General features: G+C 44.0%; 1 pseudogene; it reads right to left on the bottom strand.

Annotated features, from left to right (window-relative positions):
* Positions 1–4,424: 4,424 nt before the first annotated feature.
* Positions 4,425–18,943, bottom strand: LOC124038692 (annotated as a pseudogene).
* Positions 18,944–19,618: the final 675 nt, after the last annotated feature.

The following is a 19,618-nucleotide window of genomic DNA, read 5'->3' as shown; positions in this document are numbered from 1 at the left end:
GTTGCTTTGTCAAATGTAAAACAATAAATATGTCATATGGTGGAGCATGACGTTTACTGTTTGTGCATAAACCCCCTTAATAAACAACAAAGTTTACAACGTCAAAGTCGATAGCTCAGGGAGGAGAATCGCTCCTCTGTTGCCTTGAGACACACATTTAAAATAAACAAGCTGTTATTCAAGTCAGAGGAAGAGGAGTGCTGGCACATATCTGTGCTGTGGAGGGAGCATGAAATCCAGACAGATGATGGTGATCGTGTCATGGAGCCTGACGGAGGCATGGTTCTGCTGCCCAGTGTAAAATGTTTGTTTAGACTTGACGCTTGTGGCATTTGGGCGCTGGGTTCACGTGCTAAATGCATGGAGAGGTGTAAGAAGCTGTGTTGAAAAGGGTAACTGCTTTGTCATGCTGACTGCGTTCTTCTGGACCTGCATCACATCTATAGCTATTTTTATTTATTTAGCAGACGTGACTGACAACTCAGTTATGACCAGTAGGCTACATTTAAGAGTGCACTCAAGCGCTTTAAAATTTAGTCAACTGGGCAAAACTGGTTGAATCAACGTTGTTTCCACATAATTACAACAACAAGAATCTACGCCATGACGTTGAATCAATGTGGACAACCGATTGGATTTGCAAAAAGTCATCAACATAAGGGCCCTTCGTCTTTGTATCACCCAACTATTAACCTAAGTCCAATTTAGTTTGTTTGTTGTTGATTTCACATTGAATTCATGTTAGTTGACAAACTCAACCAAATGTAAATCAAATATAGGCGTTGATCTGACGTCTGTGTCCAGTGGGAGAGATGGCTGTTGAAGATGGCAACTGCTGTGACAGATTGTTAACTTGAGAGCCTCTCACGAACATCCTTTCTTGGGTTACTGAAGGTTTGCGTATTTGTTTTTCAGGAAGAGATGGGTAAAACACAGTACTTATAGCAGTAGTATTAGCCTGGCAAGCCACTGATCCTGTAAGCTTACATGAATGTTTTCTGCATGGATATCCACCCGGCGAACATTCATGTACGCTTGCGGGATCAGCGGCTTGCCAGGCTAGGTGAGTAAGTCAATGTGACGTAATGTCAGCTTTCCCCCGAGGACCTCGCCAGAATGATTGATCTCCTCTAATTACCTGTCAGCCTTTCATGTCGTCAGTTAGTCCACAATGAATACAATGGCATACAAATCTGATTTGGTGAACCGATTATTCCGCCTGCACTTTCCAGGAAAAGTTGTTGGGCTGCAGCTCAGTGCCAGTGGCAGGACATACATACTGCCAAGGCAGCCGGGTCAATCGACAAGGATATTTTAGCATTGACGGCCAAAACATCTGAAGCCACTTCACTTCCCCCATCTGGTCCTTCCTCCTTCCCTCTTTAGTTACAGACAGTGGCAAGCAGCACCCTTTTTTAAAAATCTTCTTTCTTCAAAGTGCCCCGGGCCCGTGGTGTTGAGAAGCGATTAACGGCCATTCTTTTTAAAAGGTTAAAGAAAGTTTCGTAAGCATTCTGGAGAAGTCACTTTTCGTGAGCATTCAGGCTCTGCCCAGTATTTTACAAATACACCAGGAGGAAGGACACCTGCCTGTACTGTATGTGCTGATAGCTACAGAATTGAAAAGAGAAGGCCATAATCTTTGTGAGATAAGTTCCCCTCAGCAGAAGGTATTGATTATTTTTGTGTGGTTAGATTTGGAAAATTCAATTAAAGGAGTTGTGCAAAGGATGAATAAATTCTCCCCCTCCAACCCATACAGAGACTTTGTTACGTTCTAAATCGATGTTGCACTTCACAATATATTTTCTTAGGAGGATAAAAAATAAATAACATTTAAACAGTTCTGCTTACGACAGAAACACATTTTAGTTTTAGTCACAGGCAACCCAACAACGTGTGGACATCTTCTGGGCAGTAACCGATTTTTACTGTCATTTTCCCATAAGAAAACCCTATATAATATGAATTTTCAGATGACAAAATGAGGAGAAAGGGGACGGCTCAGCAGTATAAAAATTGATCAGGCCATAGATGGGTCCATGTTGAGGAAGATTTGTATGTCAGCAGTAATGGGGTGTATTAAAGAAAGGATTCCTTAAATGTAATAAAAGCGATGAGATGGGCTGGTGTTTCCAGGGCCAGGGATAAGGCCTAGGCTTCACCACTATCTGCCACATCAATCCTCTCTCCTCCTCCTCAGACCCATGCCACCTGTTTGGGAGGAGTTTTATGCTTTTTGATTTTAAAAAAGGCTGCAAAAAGGAGCAGAGCTGTATATTATTTTAGTGAAACTTAAGCCTGCTTGCAGAGCTGCAGCCTTTAGTTCGATCGCCCCCAGAGGCTTCAGGCTACGCACTCCTTCAGAGATGATTTCTGACACAGACTATGTCGTTGTATTTTACAGTTCTCCAGTGAAGGAGAACTATGATTTTACGTTATTGTCAATCAATTAGGTGAGTATTTAAAAAGAAAAAAAATTCAGATATTTATCTCACTGCTAAATCAAACAACTTGGGCCCTCAGATTTGTCCGTTTGGGATGTGAGTAGCAGTGTCAGTTGTAATTTTCCTCTGAAAGCGGTAACTGTATTTAACCTCTAAATGTGAAGTAGTATCTAATAACATTTTGTTCTCTACAGGTATTGTCTGGCAGCTCCTCTGATTTGATGAAACCCATAATGGCCTTATAAAAGTAAGTTATTATAGAGCCTACAACTTTATCTCAAAGTGGTGATATTACTGTGTGACAGACAGTAGGGTTACGCTCATGTTTTCCTCTCTGATATCCTCCTGTAGGTTACCGACGGCAACTGGAACAGCTACTCTCTCCTCTTCCTCGGAGATGGCCGGTTGATGAATATAGAACCCAAGCTGTCAGTTGTGAGGCGGAGAGATGTCTCGGAGGTTTTGCCTGTCAGTCATTGGGGGAACATGTCAGAAAGTGAAAAGGCAGCGTTAAGACGTTAGACACATTTACATTGAGCCCTGTCTGCTATAGAAAGCCTCTCCCTCGCCAGTGACCAATGTTGATTCTACAATAACGGCCGCGACGCAGCGCTGCGAAAATATTTTTCTTTCAGCGAGCGAACCCCCTCGTCCTATTAGACCTGATGCTGTGTGGAAATCCACCCTCACCATTTCCTCTAGCTGGAAAAGTAAAGAAACATGAATACGGGCTCCGAGGAGAGGCTACAATATTCACGTACGTGTACACACACTCAGGCACACACTTCAGTCTCCGGCTCTTTATTTGTCTGTGCCTGGGAAGGCCGAGGCCTCTTGCAGCCCAAGCGACCCAAGCAACAGCTGGTGTGCACAGACACATTTCCTATTTCTGCCCAAGGTGGATCATATAACTCTCACTTTATCACCCTTGGAGGCCATGTGAAGGACAAAATGAGCACGCCCATAAACAAAACTAATGTTTTCATACTGGCCCTCTGGAGGTGGTAGAAGGGGCCCTTGGCGAGCCAACACCCCCCCCACCACCACTCCCACTAATCCAACCCACCTCCGGCTTGGCTCCTACCCGTATCAACTTATACCTCGACCCCACCAACCCTTTCCTCCTCGAGGGTCCCACTTTCCTTCGGTCTCACCCCCCCGTCTCCAGCCCACTACCCATCATGACACAGGCCACTTAGGCCAGCACTATGGCGATGCTTTGAATGTGGTGCATGAATTTATACCATTTTCTATATGTAATCTCTAGTCATAAGTACAATAGGCCTAGTATGCATTTATGAAAATGACAGCGTTTTGGTAATGGCCATTGACGTTTCTACTTGTTTTTTTAAACTCCACACCTTCATCTGTTGTCCTCTTCCTCCCAGTCCTTCCACAGTAGTACTTCTAAAGGCACGGGCCTCTGGATATCTCACCCTTCCCTCTTCTATCTCGAGTGTTATTGGCTGCAGGGCCAGCGGCTGCAGATACACAGCATAGCAGCCGGCCCTCAGTGACCCGATAACATTTATCGTTGTAATGGATTTTTTTTTATGCCTGTCATTAACTCACAGGCAGAGAGGGAAAAAGATTGCTTGTACCATTTTTTTCTGTGGTATTTCGACTTTATGACATTATGTTCAGATATGTAATCTTCCATCATCCCAGTTTTAGGGCCTGTCTGACCTGTCACTGCTTTCTGTGGTTACATGCATAGCCCTTTGTGTGCTGTGTGGACTCTCCTTGTATCTAGCTATTGTAATGAATATTTTATGAAGCTAAATTAAAATGGTTGAAAGACATGGTTTGGCTAATTATTGTCTGGCTACGACACAGTGCAACACTATTACCGCCTGTGATTTAGCTAGCTGAAGACTTGGAGAAGGTGGACACTTTACGAGGGGCTTATTTGAAACTGCTTCGAGACGACTCTAATATATGTGCTGGCAATACGGCTGTAAAAATCGAGGTTCATCGAAAAGTCATATCTGAGGTGATTTTATTTTTCAAGAAAAATACAATTTGTACAAAATAATTGTAATGATGGAACAAACATTTGGAAATATTGAAAAACAATTCAAGTTGAAAAAAAACATAAATGTAAGTTTGATGTACATAATTAGGCATTGACAAAACACCAACCATTCATGTTGACAGGAGGATTGTCCCTAGAATAAAGATTATAGACTAGTAGCATTTCTCCGTGAGTCCTATTGGTCCTTGGTGGTCAGTGACTGAGGCACTGTGCATAGTTTGCTTTCCAGTAAGTTGTCTTTCTACCGGGTAGCGACTACTCTGATTCTTACTCCCAGGTGGAGGCGGCTCGGCAATCTGGACAAGGTTGAAGTAGAAGAGGAGGCCCAGGAAGTGGTGGAAAAGAACACTGACACCAGGAGGGGAAACAAATCAGGCAGCCTGGCCAGAGGGGCCAGCACCATGCTCATAAAGCACAAACCAGCCATGGCCACGATGGAGATGTAGAACTGCAGGAGAGATTGAGAGAGACAGAGATGGAGAGAGATTTTTCAGGTCTATAGTTTTCTAAGGGAGTTAAGCCGTCACAGTTAGACCACGAGCCAAGGCCCTCTCATAGCCCAGTCAAATCAGAAACTGAATTTGACATGCCATTCAAATTGATAATGTCCTAATGACATTTTACATGAATAGATTTTAGGTTAATTAAGGGCTGGATTCTATCAGATCCGCGAAAGCTGATACCAGCATAGCAGGTTTTTTTGGGGTAGTGTTGGAGGTGGAACTGGGTTAGAGCGGTCAAATCTACAAGTGTTATCCTGCATTATACCTAAAGCAGACATCGCAATTGGCTGCACGGAGTAAGTAGCACGAAGAGAAATAGACGTAATCTACAACTCAATTAGGCTGGTAGACATCCTCATTACTTCATTTAATGATTTTCAATTTCAAATATTTCTGTATAGCCTACACTTTCTCGTTCTGAACTGCTAAAGTGAGTGGGATGGGTGTGGCTTAGTCACAATAACTATTCAAAGTAGACAAGATCAAAAATAAAATGAGGCATTGCATGACGATCCCGCATCACAGGACACTACCTCATCACAAGCTGACATTTATGTTGCCTGGGCCGGTGCGTCCCGAACAGAAAGGCAAACAGTGTTGGTAGCAGGATCAACATTAACATGTCTATTTGGGACCTACGGGCCAAGGGATCAGTGAGGGTAGGTTGCGTAAGCGTCTCCGTATGAGACCAACCCTATTAAACCCTAGCCCCAACGCCGGGCCTCCTTATTTATGCCTCTTGTGTAAATAAATATATCTAGGCAAAACTTGTGTTAATGACTCTATAAAAAGACACCACTTCCTTCTCATGATCACCCACACCACACAGCGCCGCCCAGTAGCGGTGTCACTGGCTACGTCCCAATCCCAAATGGCACCCTTTTCCCTATACAGTGCACTACTTTTTTTTTTACCAGAGCCCTATGGGGCCTGGTCAAAAGCAGTGCACTATAGGGAATAGGGTGACATTTGGGATGCAGCCCATTTCTGTCGCTAAGGGAGGGGAGGGTGCAGCTGTAGAGCTGGGCAGGGCCAGGAAGCCATGTCAGACGCCTGTATCTTAAATAAGTGATAAATAATACTTGGGGCCTGGCAGTGGCTTTCATCCCAGGCAGCTTACACAGCTTACAGTCCGTGGCACATTATATTTATTTATACAGTTGCAGAGATATGCATCTTCTCACGTTGATGCAATTCAGGCTATGAAATTACTGTAGCTAGGTTTCCATCCAATAGGTGACAGATTTTCATGCAAATGTTTAAAAAATCTGCATAAAGAAAATATGCGCATTTCCCACCAGTGGTGTTTCCACCAAACAAATTTCGGTGCGGATAAAAAAATCGGTGCCTGATGACATAGTGCACACAACATGTACTGTTTCACTTCATTTGTCATGTACGGAAAAAAACAATGTAAAGTTCTACGTGTTTCCATTGTACCAAAACATTGTTAAATAGTTAAATAGCAAATGTGCCTACTCTGGTCTTGGCATGTGCATTCCAGCCAACAGCTTGCTGATACTGTGCGGGTAGGCTAGTCTACATGATGAGATTATTATGGATAAAAGCCAGAATATTTTTTATTTGTCAAACGGCAGTCAAGCATCGATCATCATGTCACCAGAATAAGACCCTTGATATTTATTGGAAAGGAGCATCAAGAACACGTTCACCACCCTGTGAAGTTCAGCGTAACTTGTTTCATCCGTAGCCTAATAAACTGCATGCTTTCCCCGAGTCATAGTGGGAGGACGACACACCATATTATGCAGTGGACAACAGCTCATAATAATGTCCGGAACGGAGCAAATGGAATGGCATCAAACACCTGGAAACCTTGTGTTTGATGTACAGTATTTGATACCATTCCACTGATTCCTCTCCAGTCGTTACGAGCCCGTTCTCCCCAATGAAGGTGCCACCAACCTCCTGTGAGATCATCGCGTGACTCCAAGTTCACTTCGATATGAATGGTTATTATATTCATATTTGCGCATAAAGACGTTTCCACCGCCATTTAGCACGTCATTTATTTTATAGACATAAAAAGACCCCACCAATCTCCCTGTTTCCATCACAGCTGTCGTGATTTGTTTGTTTTATACGGTATGACTTTACATAAAAACTGTGGATGGAAACGTGGTTAGTGACAACAACCTTCTGAAATGACCATGAAATTACTGTGACAAAAACCTCCAGCTCACCTTCCCACCGGGTGGCTGTGAACATTTTTTTTACATATCTGAAGTAACTTGAGTAAGGTAAAGAAAATATTGGGCAACCCCTGCCCTACCCACTACTAGAACAGACAACATTGCAACTATCTGCCTGGTAAAGAACGCAATCTGTGTTGTCTTTGCAATCGGATAAATGTTTCACTATGAATGGATGAATGAATACTTTAGCATTTCCTTCTATCACAGAGAGACATAGAGGTGGTGCAACGTGAAAGGTATGTTTACACCACTAGGCTACGCTTACTTTCCACTTGGTGACCCTTCCGAGGTCCATGCTGGGCATACGGATGGGGCGGTGGTAGGGCCCCAGACGCAGCTCGTCCACTGAGCAATGCTCCAAGGGCGGAAAAGCAGGTATACGCTGACGAACAGGAAGGGAGGTGACCACGTACGGCCCCAACAGACCATCCGTCAGTAACAATGGCAGCAATACTGCGGAGGAAAGATAGAGGGGGAGGGAGCGGGGCAGCACAACAACAATGTAGTCTCTCAGAAACACATATCTGTGTGTTTACAATTCAGACAGCCGTAGTAGGGCCTTCTTAAATCCAACAAAAGCCCATCTGTTCATTGGCAAAATAAATGCCCATCACATTTCTTTTTTAAATACATACTTCGCCAGTTCAACAAAGCCAGCACATTCAGACGCTCTTACAATAACTGTGCTTAAGAAACCATTTGACTAAATTATGCAATTATGTCTTCAATTTACCCAAACAAAAGATGCATGTCTCCATCAATGGGTGGAGTGGAGATGCACAATGTGGACCCTGTCAGTTCGACTGTACTAGAGTTGATACACAGAATGACTTGCTGTCCCTATACAAGACATGCTTAGAGGAGAGGTATGCTGGCAATGCAGTGTAATCCACAGACATCCCTATACTAAACCACACGCACAGCAATTAGTGCTGCTGGAAGAAGTTAACGACAGCTGGCGAAAGTTAGTCCGTTTCGCTTCCTCTCCGACTGGTCCCTTCATACTGACTTCATTTGAATCTTTACGTGACTCCTCCGGGAATGAAACCATCCATAGAACATCAACACAAACATTCATCTGACAAAGCATCCTATACCTTCCGAGGATTTGTCCAACAGCGATTTTAGGAGTTTACATTCAATGGACAGGACTGTACTTTTTTTTTAATAGTCTCTCCTATGACCTTTAACCTGGTGCTATTATTGGCCAGTATACTTTCTCCATCAGTGGTTCCCCCAATTGTAGCTTCTTACGTGAACAGGGAGGCCATTCAGTAGTACGTGGTCTAGGGGAAGACAGAAAGCATTGGAGGAGAACAGGTTAAACACCCCTAAATTATACACACTTCATTGAACAATAAACACCCTATGAGCCCTGGTCAAAAGTAGTGCACTACATAGGGATTAGGATGATTGTATAACCACAGTGGTACTCTTTGCGTATCCAGTTACACTCCCTCCTATAGCCCACGAGAATTGATCAACCACAAACAGAGCCCTCCTCTGCTCCACATCCCGGCGTTCCTCCCTAAGCCGTGGACATTGCTGATTGATCCAGGGACAGACAGGTGGGAAATAGAACTCAATCGTTAACGCAGCAACAGATCAGCAAAATCTGGAACCAAATCCCACTGTGCAGTAAAACCTAGATAACCTCGCGCTTACAGTTGCCTGTTTCTGTTTTATATACTGCACTGCGGTTGGTAAGGTAAATGATTAGCAACCGCATGCAGGCAGGAAGGCACACACACACATGCATGTGAGCACGCACACCCCTACTCCCCTCTACTCACAAGGCAGGCAGGATGATTGATTTTTCGTGAACTTGGACGAGAAGAGGAAGAATGCCCGAGAGGAATTTACCTCAAATGGAATCAAACATCAGAAGAAGAAGAAACATCAGACAAGAATACTCACTTACCAAGGGAAGTTTGAACTGCCAATGAGTAGTGTTCACCAATAGTTTGATTGACATAGGTAGGATAGCCAGGAGAGAGTGTTGGCCAAACTGAAAAGAAAACAATAACAGAGAAGAATGAAGTAATCTATCATCATTCATAGAAACAATGCTATGATAAATCGGACCAAATAGTGAATGGCCCAGCCCAGAAACCTAAACCTCATGGTGAAACCGAACTGTGCGGCTGCTGGCTCGTTTTAACCCCAGCACGGTACACCCATAAGACCACCAGCTATGTGGGAAATGTATCAAATACTGGCCCGCTTAGGGCACCCCAGCATTAGTTTAACCCTTGAATTGTCACTCACTGGGGATAGAGGAAGGGAGGGGTGAGAGGGGAGGGGACCAGAGGGGTACCTCCACTCCGGCTGAAGGGGTAGGGATAGGGTAAGGTAGGGCAGCACATGAGTGAGAGGTGAGGGCAGCTGTGTCATGGGCCCCATTAAGGCCTAAAGGGCCCCTGGGGAGAAGGGGCAACAGGGCCCCCAACATGGGGCAAGAGGAGTGCTTAGAGGGGTAATGGATGGGTGGGCTATGGAAGTGGGCTGGAGGGTCAGGGTGATTTAGAGTACAGTTCACAGATCATTTTCTGGGGTTGTTGAGAACTATTTGGTGGTATTCCACAACCATAAACCATCAACTGTAACAGTAAGGTGACCAGTGATACCAGGCCATAGAAAGACGTATACCCTTCCTCCCCTCACAACATACAGATATTATAATATTCACCCATGACCAACAATATCTAGTGTTTTCATTTCTGTTAAATACGCTGCAGTCACAGAACTCACAGTTAATCTCTGGTCTTAACAGTCTGGCAGGAACTTGTCCATCCTGTTCAGAGTGCACACCCCTAAATATAGCCCCACGGGTTATTCAAGCACACACCACCATGACGATGAGAGAAGGGTTCTATGACTGACTGTAGCCTCTCCTCATTCATGATGACCTTAGGGGAGAATCATCTTTGACGCCACAGAAAAGTTAGCTGTATCTTGCTTTCCCCACCCCCCAAACTGAAATGGTTCAAATAGTTTATTGTGGATTTCCAAATCTGAAATCTCATCAGCAAATTGCCAACAGTTGTCAGAGGGCCGATAAAAGCCCATAGCAGCTGGTAGTGCTCAGTATTCAGAAGATGCTCTCGCATATTATTACAAGGGATAATCTTCATTTCACTCTGCTATAACACAGAGGCTCTCGTGTGAGGCTTCTCAGAGAGTGAGAGAGAGAGAAAGAGAAAGAGAGAGAGAGAGAGAGAGAGAGAGAGAGAGAGAGAGAGAGAGAGAGAGAGAGAGAGAGAGAGTAGGGACAGAAAGAAAGATAATGAAATGGAGTGAGAGAGAACGATAAAGAGATGGAGAGGGGGATTACCCGAGGTAGAGCTGGGTATCAGTGGACAGGATGGTCTTGATCTTTATCAGGCCGTTCAAGCTGCACCCATGTGTTGGCCACTTGATCCTGTCAACACACACACACACACCTTTAAATACGAAAATAGCTCACTTCCTATACTGATATACTTTTTAATTTTAATGAAGTGTTGATAATCCATGTGAATCAAATACAATGTGTTACAAAAGTCATCACAAGCCACAAGGGTTTCAAATGTAGAAACTCACATATATGGTATTGCAGTATGCAATGTTTTGAAGAGAAGCAAACAAGTGGCGATGCTCCAAGTAAAAATGGCCCAACTGAAAGTGCAATAAAAATCCCTTCTGTGCATTCCACAGTGTATTGACACAGGAGCGCTTCGGGAAGCATTACCAGCCTCATAAATCGCCCTTGCCAGGGTCCAGGGAATGGGATGTCACTAGAAGCAATGCACTTATTTGTACACTTGGGCACAGAGGGTTAAATGTTCAAAAGATAATCACATTACAACAACTTCAGCATACTGCGGCACATTCACATTCAGACCACCCCATAGAAGACCACTGTGGTGTCACAGTGTCCACCCACCACACCCACCTAAGACAGATGGAGTTAGGACCGTTGTGATTTAAATGCCCGAGAAGTTGTTCTGGGATCAGATATTAAGGTCCCCTGCTGTTTCTGTGATATTAAACAATGTAGAAATGCAATGCATAGATCAGTGTAACCCAGGGTTTCCCAAACCTGGTCCTCTAGTACCCCAACAGCACAAATTTTTATTGTAACCCTGGACAAGCACACCTGATTCAACCTGACAAGTAATCATCAAGCCCTCGATGAGCTGAATGAGGTGTGTTTGTCCAGGACTACAACAAAAGTGTGTACTGTTGGGGGTACTGGAGGACCAGGGTTAGGAAACACTGGTCTAACCATGTCTTGCGACAGTGTGGTCCCTTCTATGGTGTGAATTTCTACGAGGTCCTCTGGGCCTTGCTACAGCTGCTCAGAGCACAGCTGTGTGTGTGGAGGTTACGGACAGGCCCAGTCAGCAGGCAGGCCGTACTGCCGACATCTAGGCCTCATCTCTGCTCGAACACCCCCCCTCCTATAGCCTCGCCAAATAAGTACCCTACCGGAATGTCCCCCCAATGCCGCCTGGGCTGAGTTCAACACATGAACCATGGGGTTCGGCAGCAAATGTGGGTTAGTGCCGTTGGTGGCGCTCCTCACCTATAAGCCTCTGTGGAATGTCACAGGCTGCAGCATTTGGTGCCATTTTTGTGAAGCAGGAAAACTGAGATGGCCAGAGTGCTGTTTGATGGGTAAACTTACAACTTCTCCTCCCGCCCGCCCCTCCCCTCCTCACCCCCGATCCCCTCCTCCTCACCCTCCCACCACTTCTCGCCATGTCCTCTTTTCTTGGCCCGGCTTCCGCTTACACAATTTCACAATTTCACAATAGGTTCAGAGAGGCTTCACCTGGAGCCCCTCGCACCGCAGCCCGTAGGGCTATGGAGTCGCTCACACCCTGTGTATTATGTTTGCATCGTTTCATAAACAAACAACTGCCATGCATACTGCCATCCTGACCAGCCTCACAGAATTTTCAATTACTTCTCACTTCACCGCACCTTGGGTGCCACGTCCGGGAATGGGTAGGTCTACAGGACACGTCGGGCATTGGGGAGGTTTCAAAAAGCTGAGCCGCAAGCCTTGGCCTCAGCTGCCGACCCCCTCTACACCCCCGACCCCCCCCCCCATCCTCCTCCCCCATAACAGTGTTACTTTACCTCAGCACCTCGATCAAGACACGCTTTCAACAGTGCCGCGGAAGTGTTTGCGATGCTGCTCTCACTAATGTCCCCTGTGTGATCCATCATTGTCCGTTCGTCTTTAATTTCCTCCCCCCTCTCCCGCCCTCCCTCGTTCTTTCTCCCTTCTCTTCCAGTGTGGCCTCGCTGTGTGGACATACACACGTGTAAGTTCACTTATCAAGGACGCAGCGGTTTGGCTGACGACATTTTGCACAACGAATGGATGAACTCTGACACGGATAGCATTGGACCCTGGCACCACATCACATGGCTAAAACATGGCCCCACAATGATGTGCTGAAATGACCCTGGCAGTAAATTAGCTAGATTTATCTGTATCCCCCCCACCTAGGCCCCCGACCATTCAACATTGTATTCCTCTGTTTTCTACGATCCTGCATGGGATCCATTTCCAATTTGCTAAGCACAGAGGTGTGTGTGTGCGTGCGCACGTGCGTGCGCGCGTGTGTGTGCGTACGTGCGTGCGCGCGCGTGTGTGCGTACGTGCGTGTGTGTGTGTGTGTGTGCGTGTGTGTGTGTGTGTGTGTGTGTGTGTGTGTGTGTGTGTGTGTGTGTGTGTGTGTGTGTGTGTGTGTGTGAGAGAGCATGTAGGCTGTGGTTTAAAGAACAGGGGGCACAGCGCACCACTCCTGTCTATAAGGGGCAGCACTGTGTTAACTACCTTAGCCCCCTCGTCTTTCTACCACCAACTGATTTCAACTTGGCAGATATTGTGGTCCCTCAGGTAAAAAACGCAGTTATCACTGTAGATCACGACGGTCACCTAAACGATGGGTAGGCATCCTCTACATCCTAAATCAGGGCTATTCATTCAGGGGTGGAGCAGCAGAGGTACTGCTTTTTTGATTGAATATCGCTGGCGACAACAGAATAAATCGATTTTGAATTACATACCTACAGTAGAAAACAGGAAAATATTCTAATGATGTCAACTTAATAGCTAATTACACTGGAGTAATCTGACATAGGCTTTGAAAAAGCACCCGCGCTTCACTAGTCGTGGCAAGTGCTGTTGATTTCTCGACCAAAACATGGCTAACCTTTATTTAACCAGGGGCTGCTATTAGCTAGGAATGTGTTTGGCGTTATATTACCTTTCTAATAGGCTATGTTAGAGACAACACTTCGTCTTCCGATTATAGAACTGTGGGGATATCAAAATAATGAAAAGCTATCTACCAAATATCGTCATATTCAAATGTTGATTACTTCTTCCCATTATCATTCACCTGATGATAATACAAGATGTTAAAAAAGTGTTTTGCTAACATATGATGGGGGGTCCCTGTGTTACCAGTTTGCCTGGGCAGGGGCAGTGTTGTAAATTAACTGAGTAAAAATATTTTGAAGTACTACTTAAGTCATTTTTTTGAGGTACTTTATTATTCATATTTTTTTTACAACTTTTACGCCACGACACTCCTTAAGAAAATATGCACTTTTTACACCCATACATTTTCCCTGACACTCAAAATCACTTGTTACATTTTGAAGGCTTAGTAGGACAGGAAAATGGTCCAATTCACACACTTATCAAGAGAAAGTGTGGTCATCACTACTGCTCCCTGATCTGGCAGACTCAAAAAACTGAAATGCTTCTTTTGTAAATGATGTCTGAGCGTTGAAGCCCCTGGCTATTTGTTAAAAAAAAGAGAAGAAGAAAATCGTACTGTCTGGTTTGCTTAATAAAAGTAATTTGAAATTATTTATAGCATTTACTTTTACTTTTGATACTTAAGTATATTTAAAAAAACAAATACTTTTAGACTTTTACTCAAGTAGTATTTTACTATGTTCTATTAAGGTATCTTTACTTTTATTCAAACATGACATTTGGGCACTTTTCCCGCCACTGGGTGGGGTTCCCTAGGCAACAAAAGTCTGAAAACTCATGTCTTACATCCATCTTTATGTCAAAGGACTGGGCAGTGGATGAAGAACCTGGATTGGTCACCATAACATCGGTTGGTCACCACAACATTCCAGAACAGGGATCTAGATTCAGCCGTGGGACGATTTGGTTGGAGAACCGGAACATAATTATAATTATTTGTGCACTGCAAATTGCCCAAAAATAGATTGTACTTGAAAATAACAATCACTTGATACCCTGATTACATTGAGACACGATCATGTCTCTTGATTTATTTCTGGGAATACATGGTGAACAGACTTCCTAAATGAAACACATGTTTAGCTGAAATCCTGGTGAATTTAGTAAAAGAAAATTTAAACTAAAACTTTGGGGGGGCCAAAAAACATAATTTACTGTTGTCGACCCGTTCTAGAATCTTTAGGTGACTCACATCGCAGGATATTAGGGAAAGAGCTTGACCCTGTGTGGTTCTGTTGGTAAAGCATGATGCTTGCAACGCCAGGGTTGTGGGTTCGATTCCCACGGGGGAACCAGTACAAAAATGTATGCACTCATTACTGTAAGCCGCTCTGGATAAGAGCGTCTGCTTAATTATGTAAAACGTCAACTTGAGAGTATGACTAATTGGCTTGAACACTGAAAAAGGTTGGGGACACTATCAATTACACTGTATGTACCTTGAAGCGGCCCCACTCCACAGGAAAGAGGCAGTACAGGGCCTGGCTGGGGTCAGACAGGAATGGCAGCCAGCAAACGTCACCAGGACTGTTACAGCGATCTTTACTAGCAGGAACGACCTCGGTAGAAGGTGGGTGAGAAGACAAATGATAAAGTACACCGAACCTTGAAATGGAACCTTTATCTACTGCACCAGAGTCAGAAACTTGTGGATACCATTTGTATTACTCTGTGTCCAGTATGAAGGAAGTTAGAGGTAGTTTCGCAAGCCAATGCTTACTAGCGTTACTGCAATGACTGGAAGCCTATGGGTATCTGCTAGAGCGAGTGAGCAACTTCCTACAAACTGCATGCAGACACATTAAAATGGTATCCACTAGTTCATCTGACTGAGGAAAATCCCGAAGTATCACTTTAAAACGGTCAAATGCCCAAAACATAAACTCACTCGGGCACTGTCTGTACATTAACTTTAAATTAAATCCATGTTTATTTGTCACATGCGCCGAATACAACAGGCGTCGGTAGACCTTACCATGAAATCCTTTACAAGCCCTTAACTTAATGCTTTATAAATGCACTTGTAAAGCAGTAAAACATTCAAATGAATATTTTCAACAGTATGCATGGGCTGAATCTCAGCTCTCTCTCTCTGTTGTTCTCTCTCACATGTTCCTCTGAGAATTGATGTAGCGGACACCAAAAAGACAACGGCTGTGTACCATGACTGTCCGTGCATCCCAAGTTAGTCAATGTATGTTGTGAAGACCATGCATCAGCTAAAAGTATTTCACAGTAGGTCAGCTGTAGAAGTTGTGTGGTGGTAAAGTTGCACACACAGGAATAGCTGAGGAGCTTGGGCATGGCGATAGTGTCATCTGGACATATCTTCCCCTACCCATCTAATCCAGCTATCCATTTGCTACCAGATGCCCTTGGTACATTGTTACTAGATAAACAAATGTGAGGACACTAGTAACAGTCATCCAACCGGATTGCCTCGCCTCAATAACTCCGCTACTCTGTTTGGGAGAGTAGACATAGTATAGGCTACTTCATGGGGCCATGTTTTGTCCACTGGCTACAGGAAGTTGTTGATTCAGAGTATTCCTTGAAAAATAATCATTCTGACTGTGATTCAGAGTTAATGAAAATAATCTGATCTTTGATGCTTTTTTCCCCATCAGACTTGATGGTAAACTGATTGTCTGATTGATTAATTTTATAGAGTGAAATCATACATTCTCTGCTGGCTCTCACACAACATCTTTCCACACACACACAAACCTCCTTAGCCAGGGCTGTAAGTCTAAGTCAGCTAACGAACCCTCGGCCTGCCAGGCCCTGCTTGAAACACTTGCCCAGTAAGGAGCAGAAGAAGGGCAGGGAGTGGTAGAGCTCCATCTGTTTGTAGTTGAGGGGCCAGGACGAAGGCCAGAGAGCCTAGCATGTCCCAGCCCAGACCCAAACCCACCACACCCCATAGGGCAACGCCCAGGCTCACACTGTTGTATTTCACCCCAGGTTAAAGAATATAGACATGACGACACGGTTAACCCCGAGAACACCTGGACATTGGTCAATATGGATCGGGCCAAATTGAAATGTTTCCAAACAGAAGAAACTATAAAAAGCATACGCATGACCATGGTAGTAATTGAAACAGAACCGTTTGGAGATGATGGAGAAAGGATCAGACCAAAGGGGAAGACACAACAGTTCACCCTGACACAAGACTGAATCCAAACATTATACACGGTTGATTGTTTGTGCATTTTACATTTACTGTACTTTACACAGCATTTGTCAAATCAAAGCCAAATCGGATAATACTCCTGACACATTCAGAAACATTATAAAAAATATGATTTGAAGATAAGAAGGGGAAAAACGATGACAAGGGTTTGAATGACAAGTCTAAGTGGTGTTTCCAGGTGGCCACACACCTCTCCAAAGTGTACCCAGTACATAAGTCCTTTCAACGCACTTTTATGACTCAATGAACGAGCCTTCAAGTATCAGATGCTTTTTTGAGCTCTCCCAGCTTTGCCATTGAGGGACTAAAGGCAGCACACTTGTCGTTTTTATTTTGGTCTGGAACACAGCCCTGTGTCCCAAACATCCCAAAATAAATCCCAATCTGTTGACCGCTTATCCTATTGCCGACATGCTATAAAATACAATCCCACAGCGTTAGGCTTTCCAAAGGCACATCAGACAAACGGATTGTAATTTTGGTGCGCATAGAACGGAGTCACGAGTGAATTCATGTGCGTGTTTGGCGGCTCATTTTCCCCACAATACGACAAAACACAGGCCCATTGTGTTCAGGACAACCCAGGGTCTATCACCTGTCCTCCTTGTAACTGTAGATCCATCACAGTGATGATAAAACGTTGATCGTGTAAATGACATGAGTTTTCAAATATGGGACTGTTAACATTTGGGCTCAGGGGTGTGTGGTTTGCTTGTATGACGTCGAAGCAGTATTTATTATACTCCTCAACGTCTGCAGCAATTCCCTCATTCAGACAAAAAAAATGTGCAAGAGTAGCCCGATTAGGGGGAGGAATGGGGGGCATTGTCTTGTTGTGAGCGGTGCCCCTACGGAACTATGAAGTGGAAAACCTGACCTCTGATGTCATGTATGATGAAACTATTCCCCTTTAAATATTAAAACAAACAAAAACAACATTGAACATCTAACAGTCATAGTGTAAAAGCAGCTGGTTCTACTCTTTTTGGCCATTTTCTGGTATTTTGTGGTGGAAAACTGAGTGGGTCGATCATAACACATCAACCCTGTTACCCATAGATAGACAGGCTAGAAATGTCTCAACAATTGCATTTTGTTGTTGTTGTGAAGCTTGCATTCAATTGCCCCTCCCTGTTGCACACAAGCTTCCATTTATAGCTGATTTTAAGATCAATCGTCAACCTTGTTGCAGTCAACCTGTTACCTTATTTGGCACATACTAAAATAAAATGTAACCTCTTGATAACAAGTTCAATTGAACATGTGACAGAATGTAATAATTTGGTGAAATACGCCCCCCCCCCCCCCCCCGCACCACCACCACCACCAAGTTACACTACCCAAAAAGGACTCATTTCGTGGATGACCCACAAATAATCACCTATAGAACTTTTATGTAAAATGTATCATAGAAGATGATATTGAAAACCACACGGGGGGGTTAACAGCTGTTTGATACCTGTCCTTCAGTAGTCTTAGCTGTGGCTCTCGTAAACATCTTATGGGCTAAGCTTTCATAACCTTGAGACGTGTGCAGTTCCACCCACTCTGGGTTTATCCGCTTGGCTCTGCAGGGGAGCACATACACATGGTGACATAGTGTTAGAAATAACTTGTGTGTGTGTGTGTGTGTACAAACAGACTTAGACATGAGCACAGAGTAGGCTATGTTAGGCTGTTAGGAGGGGGTCAGTCTAAACCTCAGCATTTCAAGTTGTTGAAGTACCTGGAAGGATAAAGAAAAATGGGAGTTCCTTAGCTATTGCTAAAAGCCCATACAAATGCAAGACAATAGCATAGGCTATTGGACAGGTGCATCAAGACCAGCCTACCATTCATAAACAGGCAGATTATATGTAACTTCTTGCCAGTGCCGTTGAGTTTCGCCCCTTAGATAGGTGGTTTGCCAGCCACTGGAAAGAAGATAAATATGTGAATATGCTGCTAAATGATCATATCTACTAGCTAGCTACAGCAATAATATGCAGAGGAAGAGAGCACAGTCATTCTGCTGAAGAGTGGCAGCAAGATGACTCTCATATTTTTGTTCGTCTAATGGCCATAATAATTGCACCAAAATACCGGCTGCCTTTCACCACTCAAAATCAGCAATTCGATACGTTTACAATGCCACGCTAGCTAGCTAGCTATGTTAGAAACTGAGAGCTGTCAGTGAGCACTGCAGGTTCAGCATTAGCACAAATAAAGCTAGCTAGTCCACTTCCTACCTGAATACGAGTTCAAGGATTTTACAGCCCATCTCGCCGTAAAACCGAGCAAAACACAAAGGGATTACAAGACTCCAGTTCTCCGTGCCCGCGAGCATAAAATAGCTTTATTATCGGCAACGAAATGCTTTAATTTTCGGTGCATGTTGCATGTTCCTGCAGGATTGTTGTTTACTCTTCATGGACACGTCAGAGCAGGCGCTGGGTGATGACGTACCTCTCTTCCTCTGTGCCTTTTGGATGAGAGATGGATGATGCTGAATGAGGTCGATATATAGAATATTCGATCCCCATCGAAATTGGCATAAACCGACATGTTCACATCATGTGTCAAATATGCACAGGTAAGAGGTGAAAAAGCAGAGATTAGTAAAGGATGTATCCATTTTGTTTGTTCATTTGTGATTTGGAGATTTATGGAACCAGTTTTCCACAAATGTCCTTTTAAAATGGCAGTGGTAGGCACACATGAGTTTGAACGCTTAGCAACCGTTTCCAGGTGTTGGTCCAAATGATAAACGAATGCCTAGTCTGAACATTAGACGGACTTATTGTCATACAAATGATTAGCCTGCAACGTCTGTGATGAGTGCTATGAAAGCCATGATTCTCTCTGGAGGATTGACATAAAGGAGAGAGGCTATAGACTAAGCACAACAATATGTGACAACAATATGAGGTAATTTATGAATATCAAAATACTGTAG

The sequence above is a fragment of the Oncorhynchus gorbuscha genome, linkage group LG06 (assembly GCF_021184085.1).
Source record: "Oncorhynchus gorbuscha isolate QuinsamMale2020 ecotype Even-year linkage group LG06, OgorEven_v1.0, whole genome shotgun sequence".
Taxonomy (NCBI): domain Eukaryota; kingdom Metazoa; phylum Chordata; class Actinopteri; order Salmoniformes; family Salmonidae; genus Oncorhynchus; species Oncorhynchus gorbuscha.
This window is presented reverse-complemented; position numbering and strand designations above follow the sequence as displayed.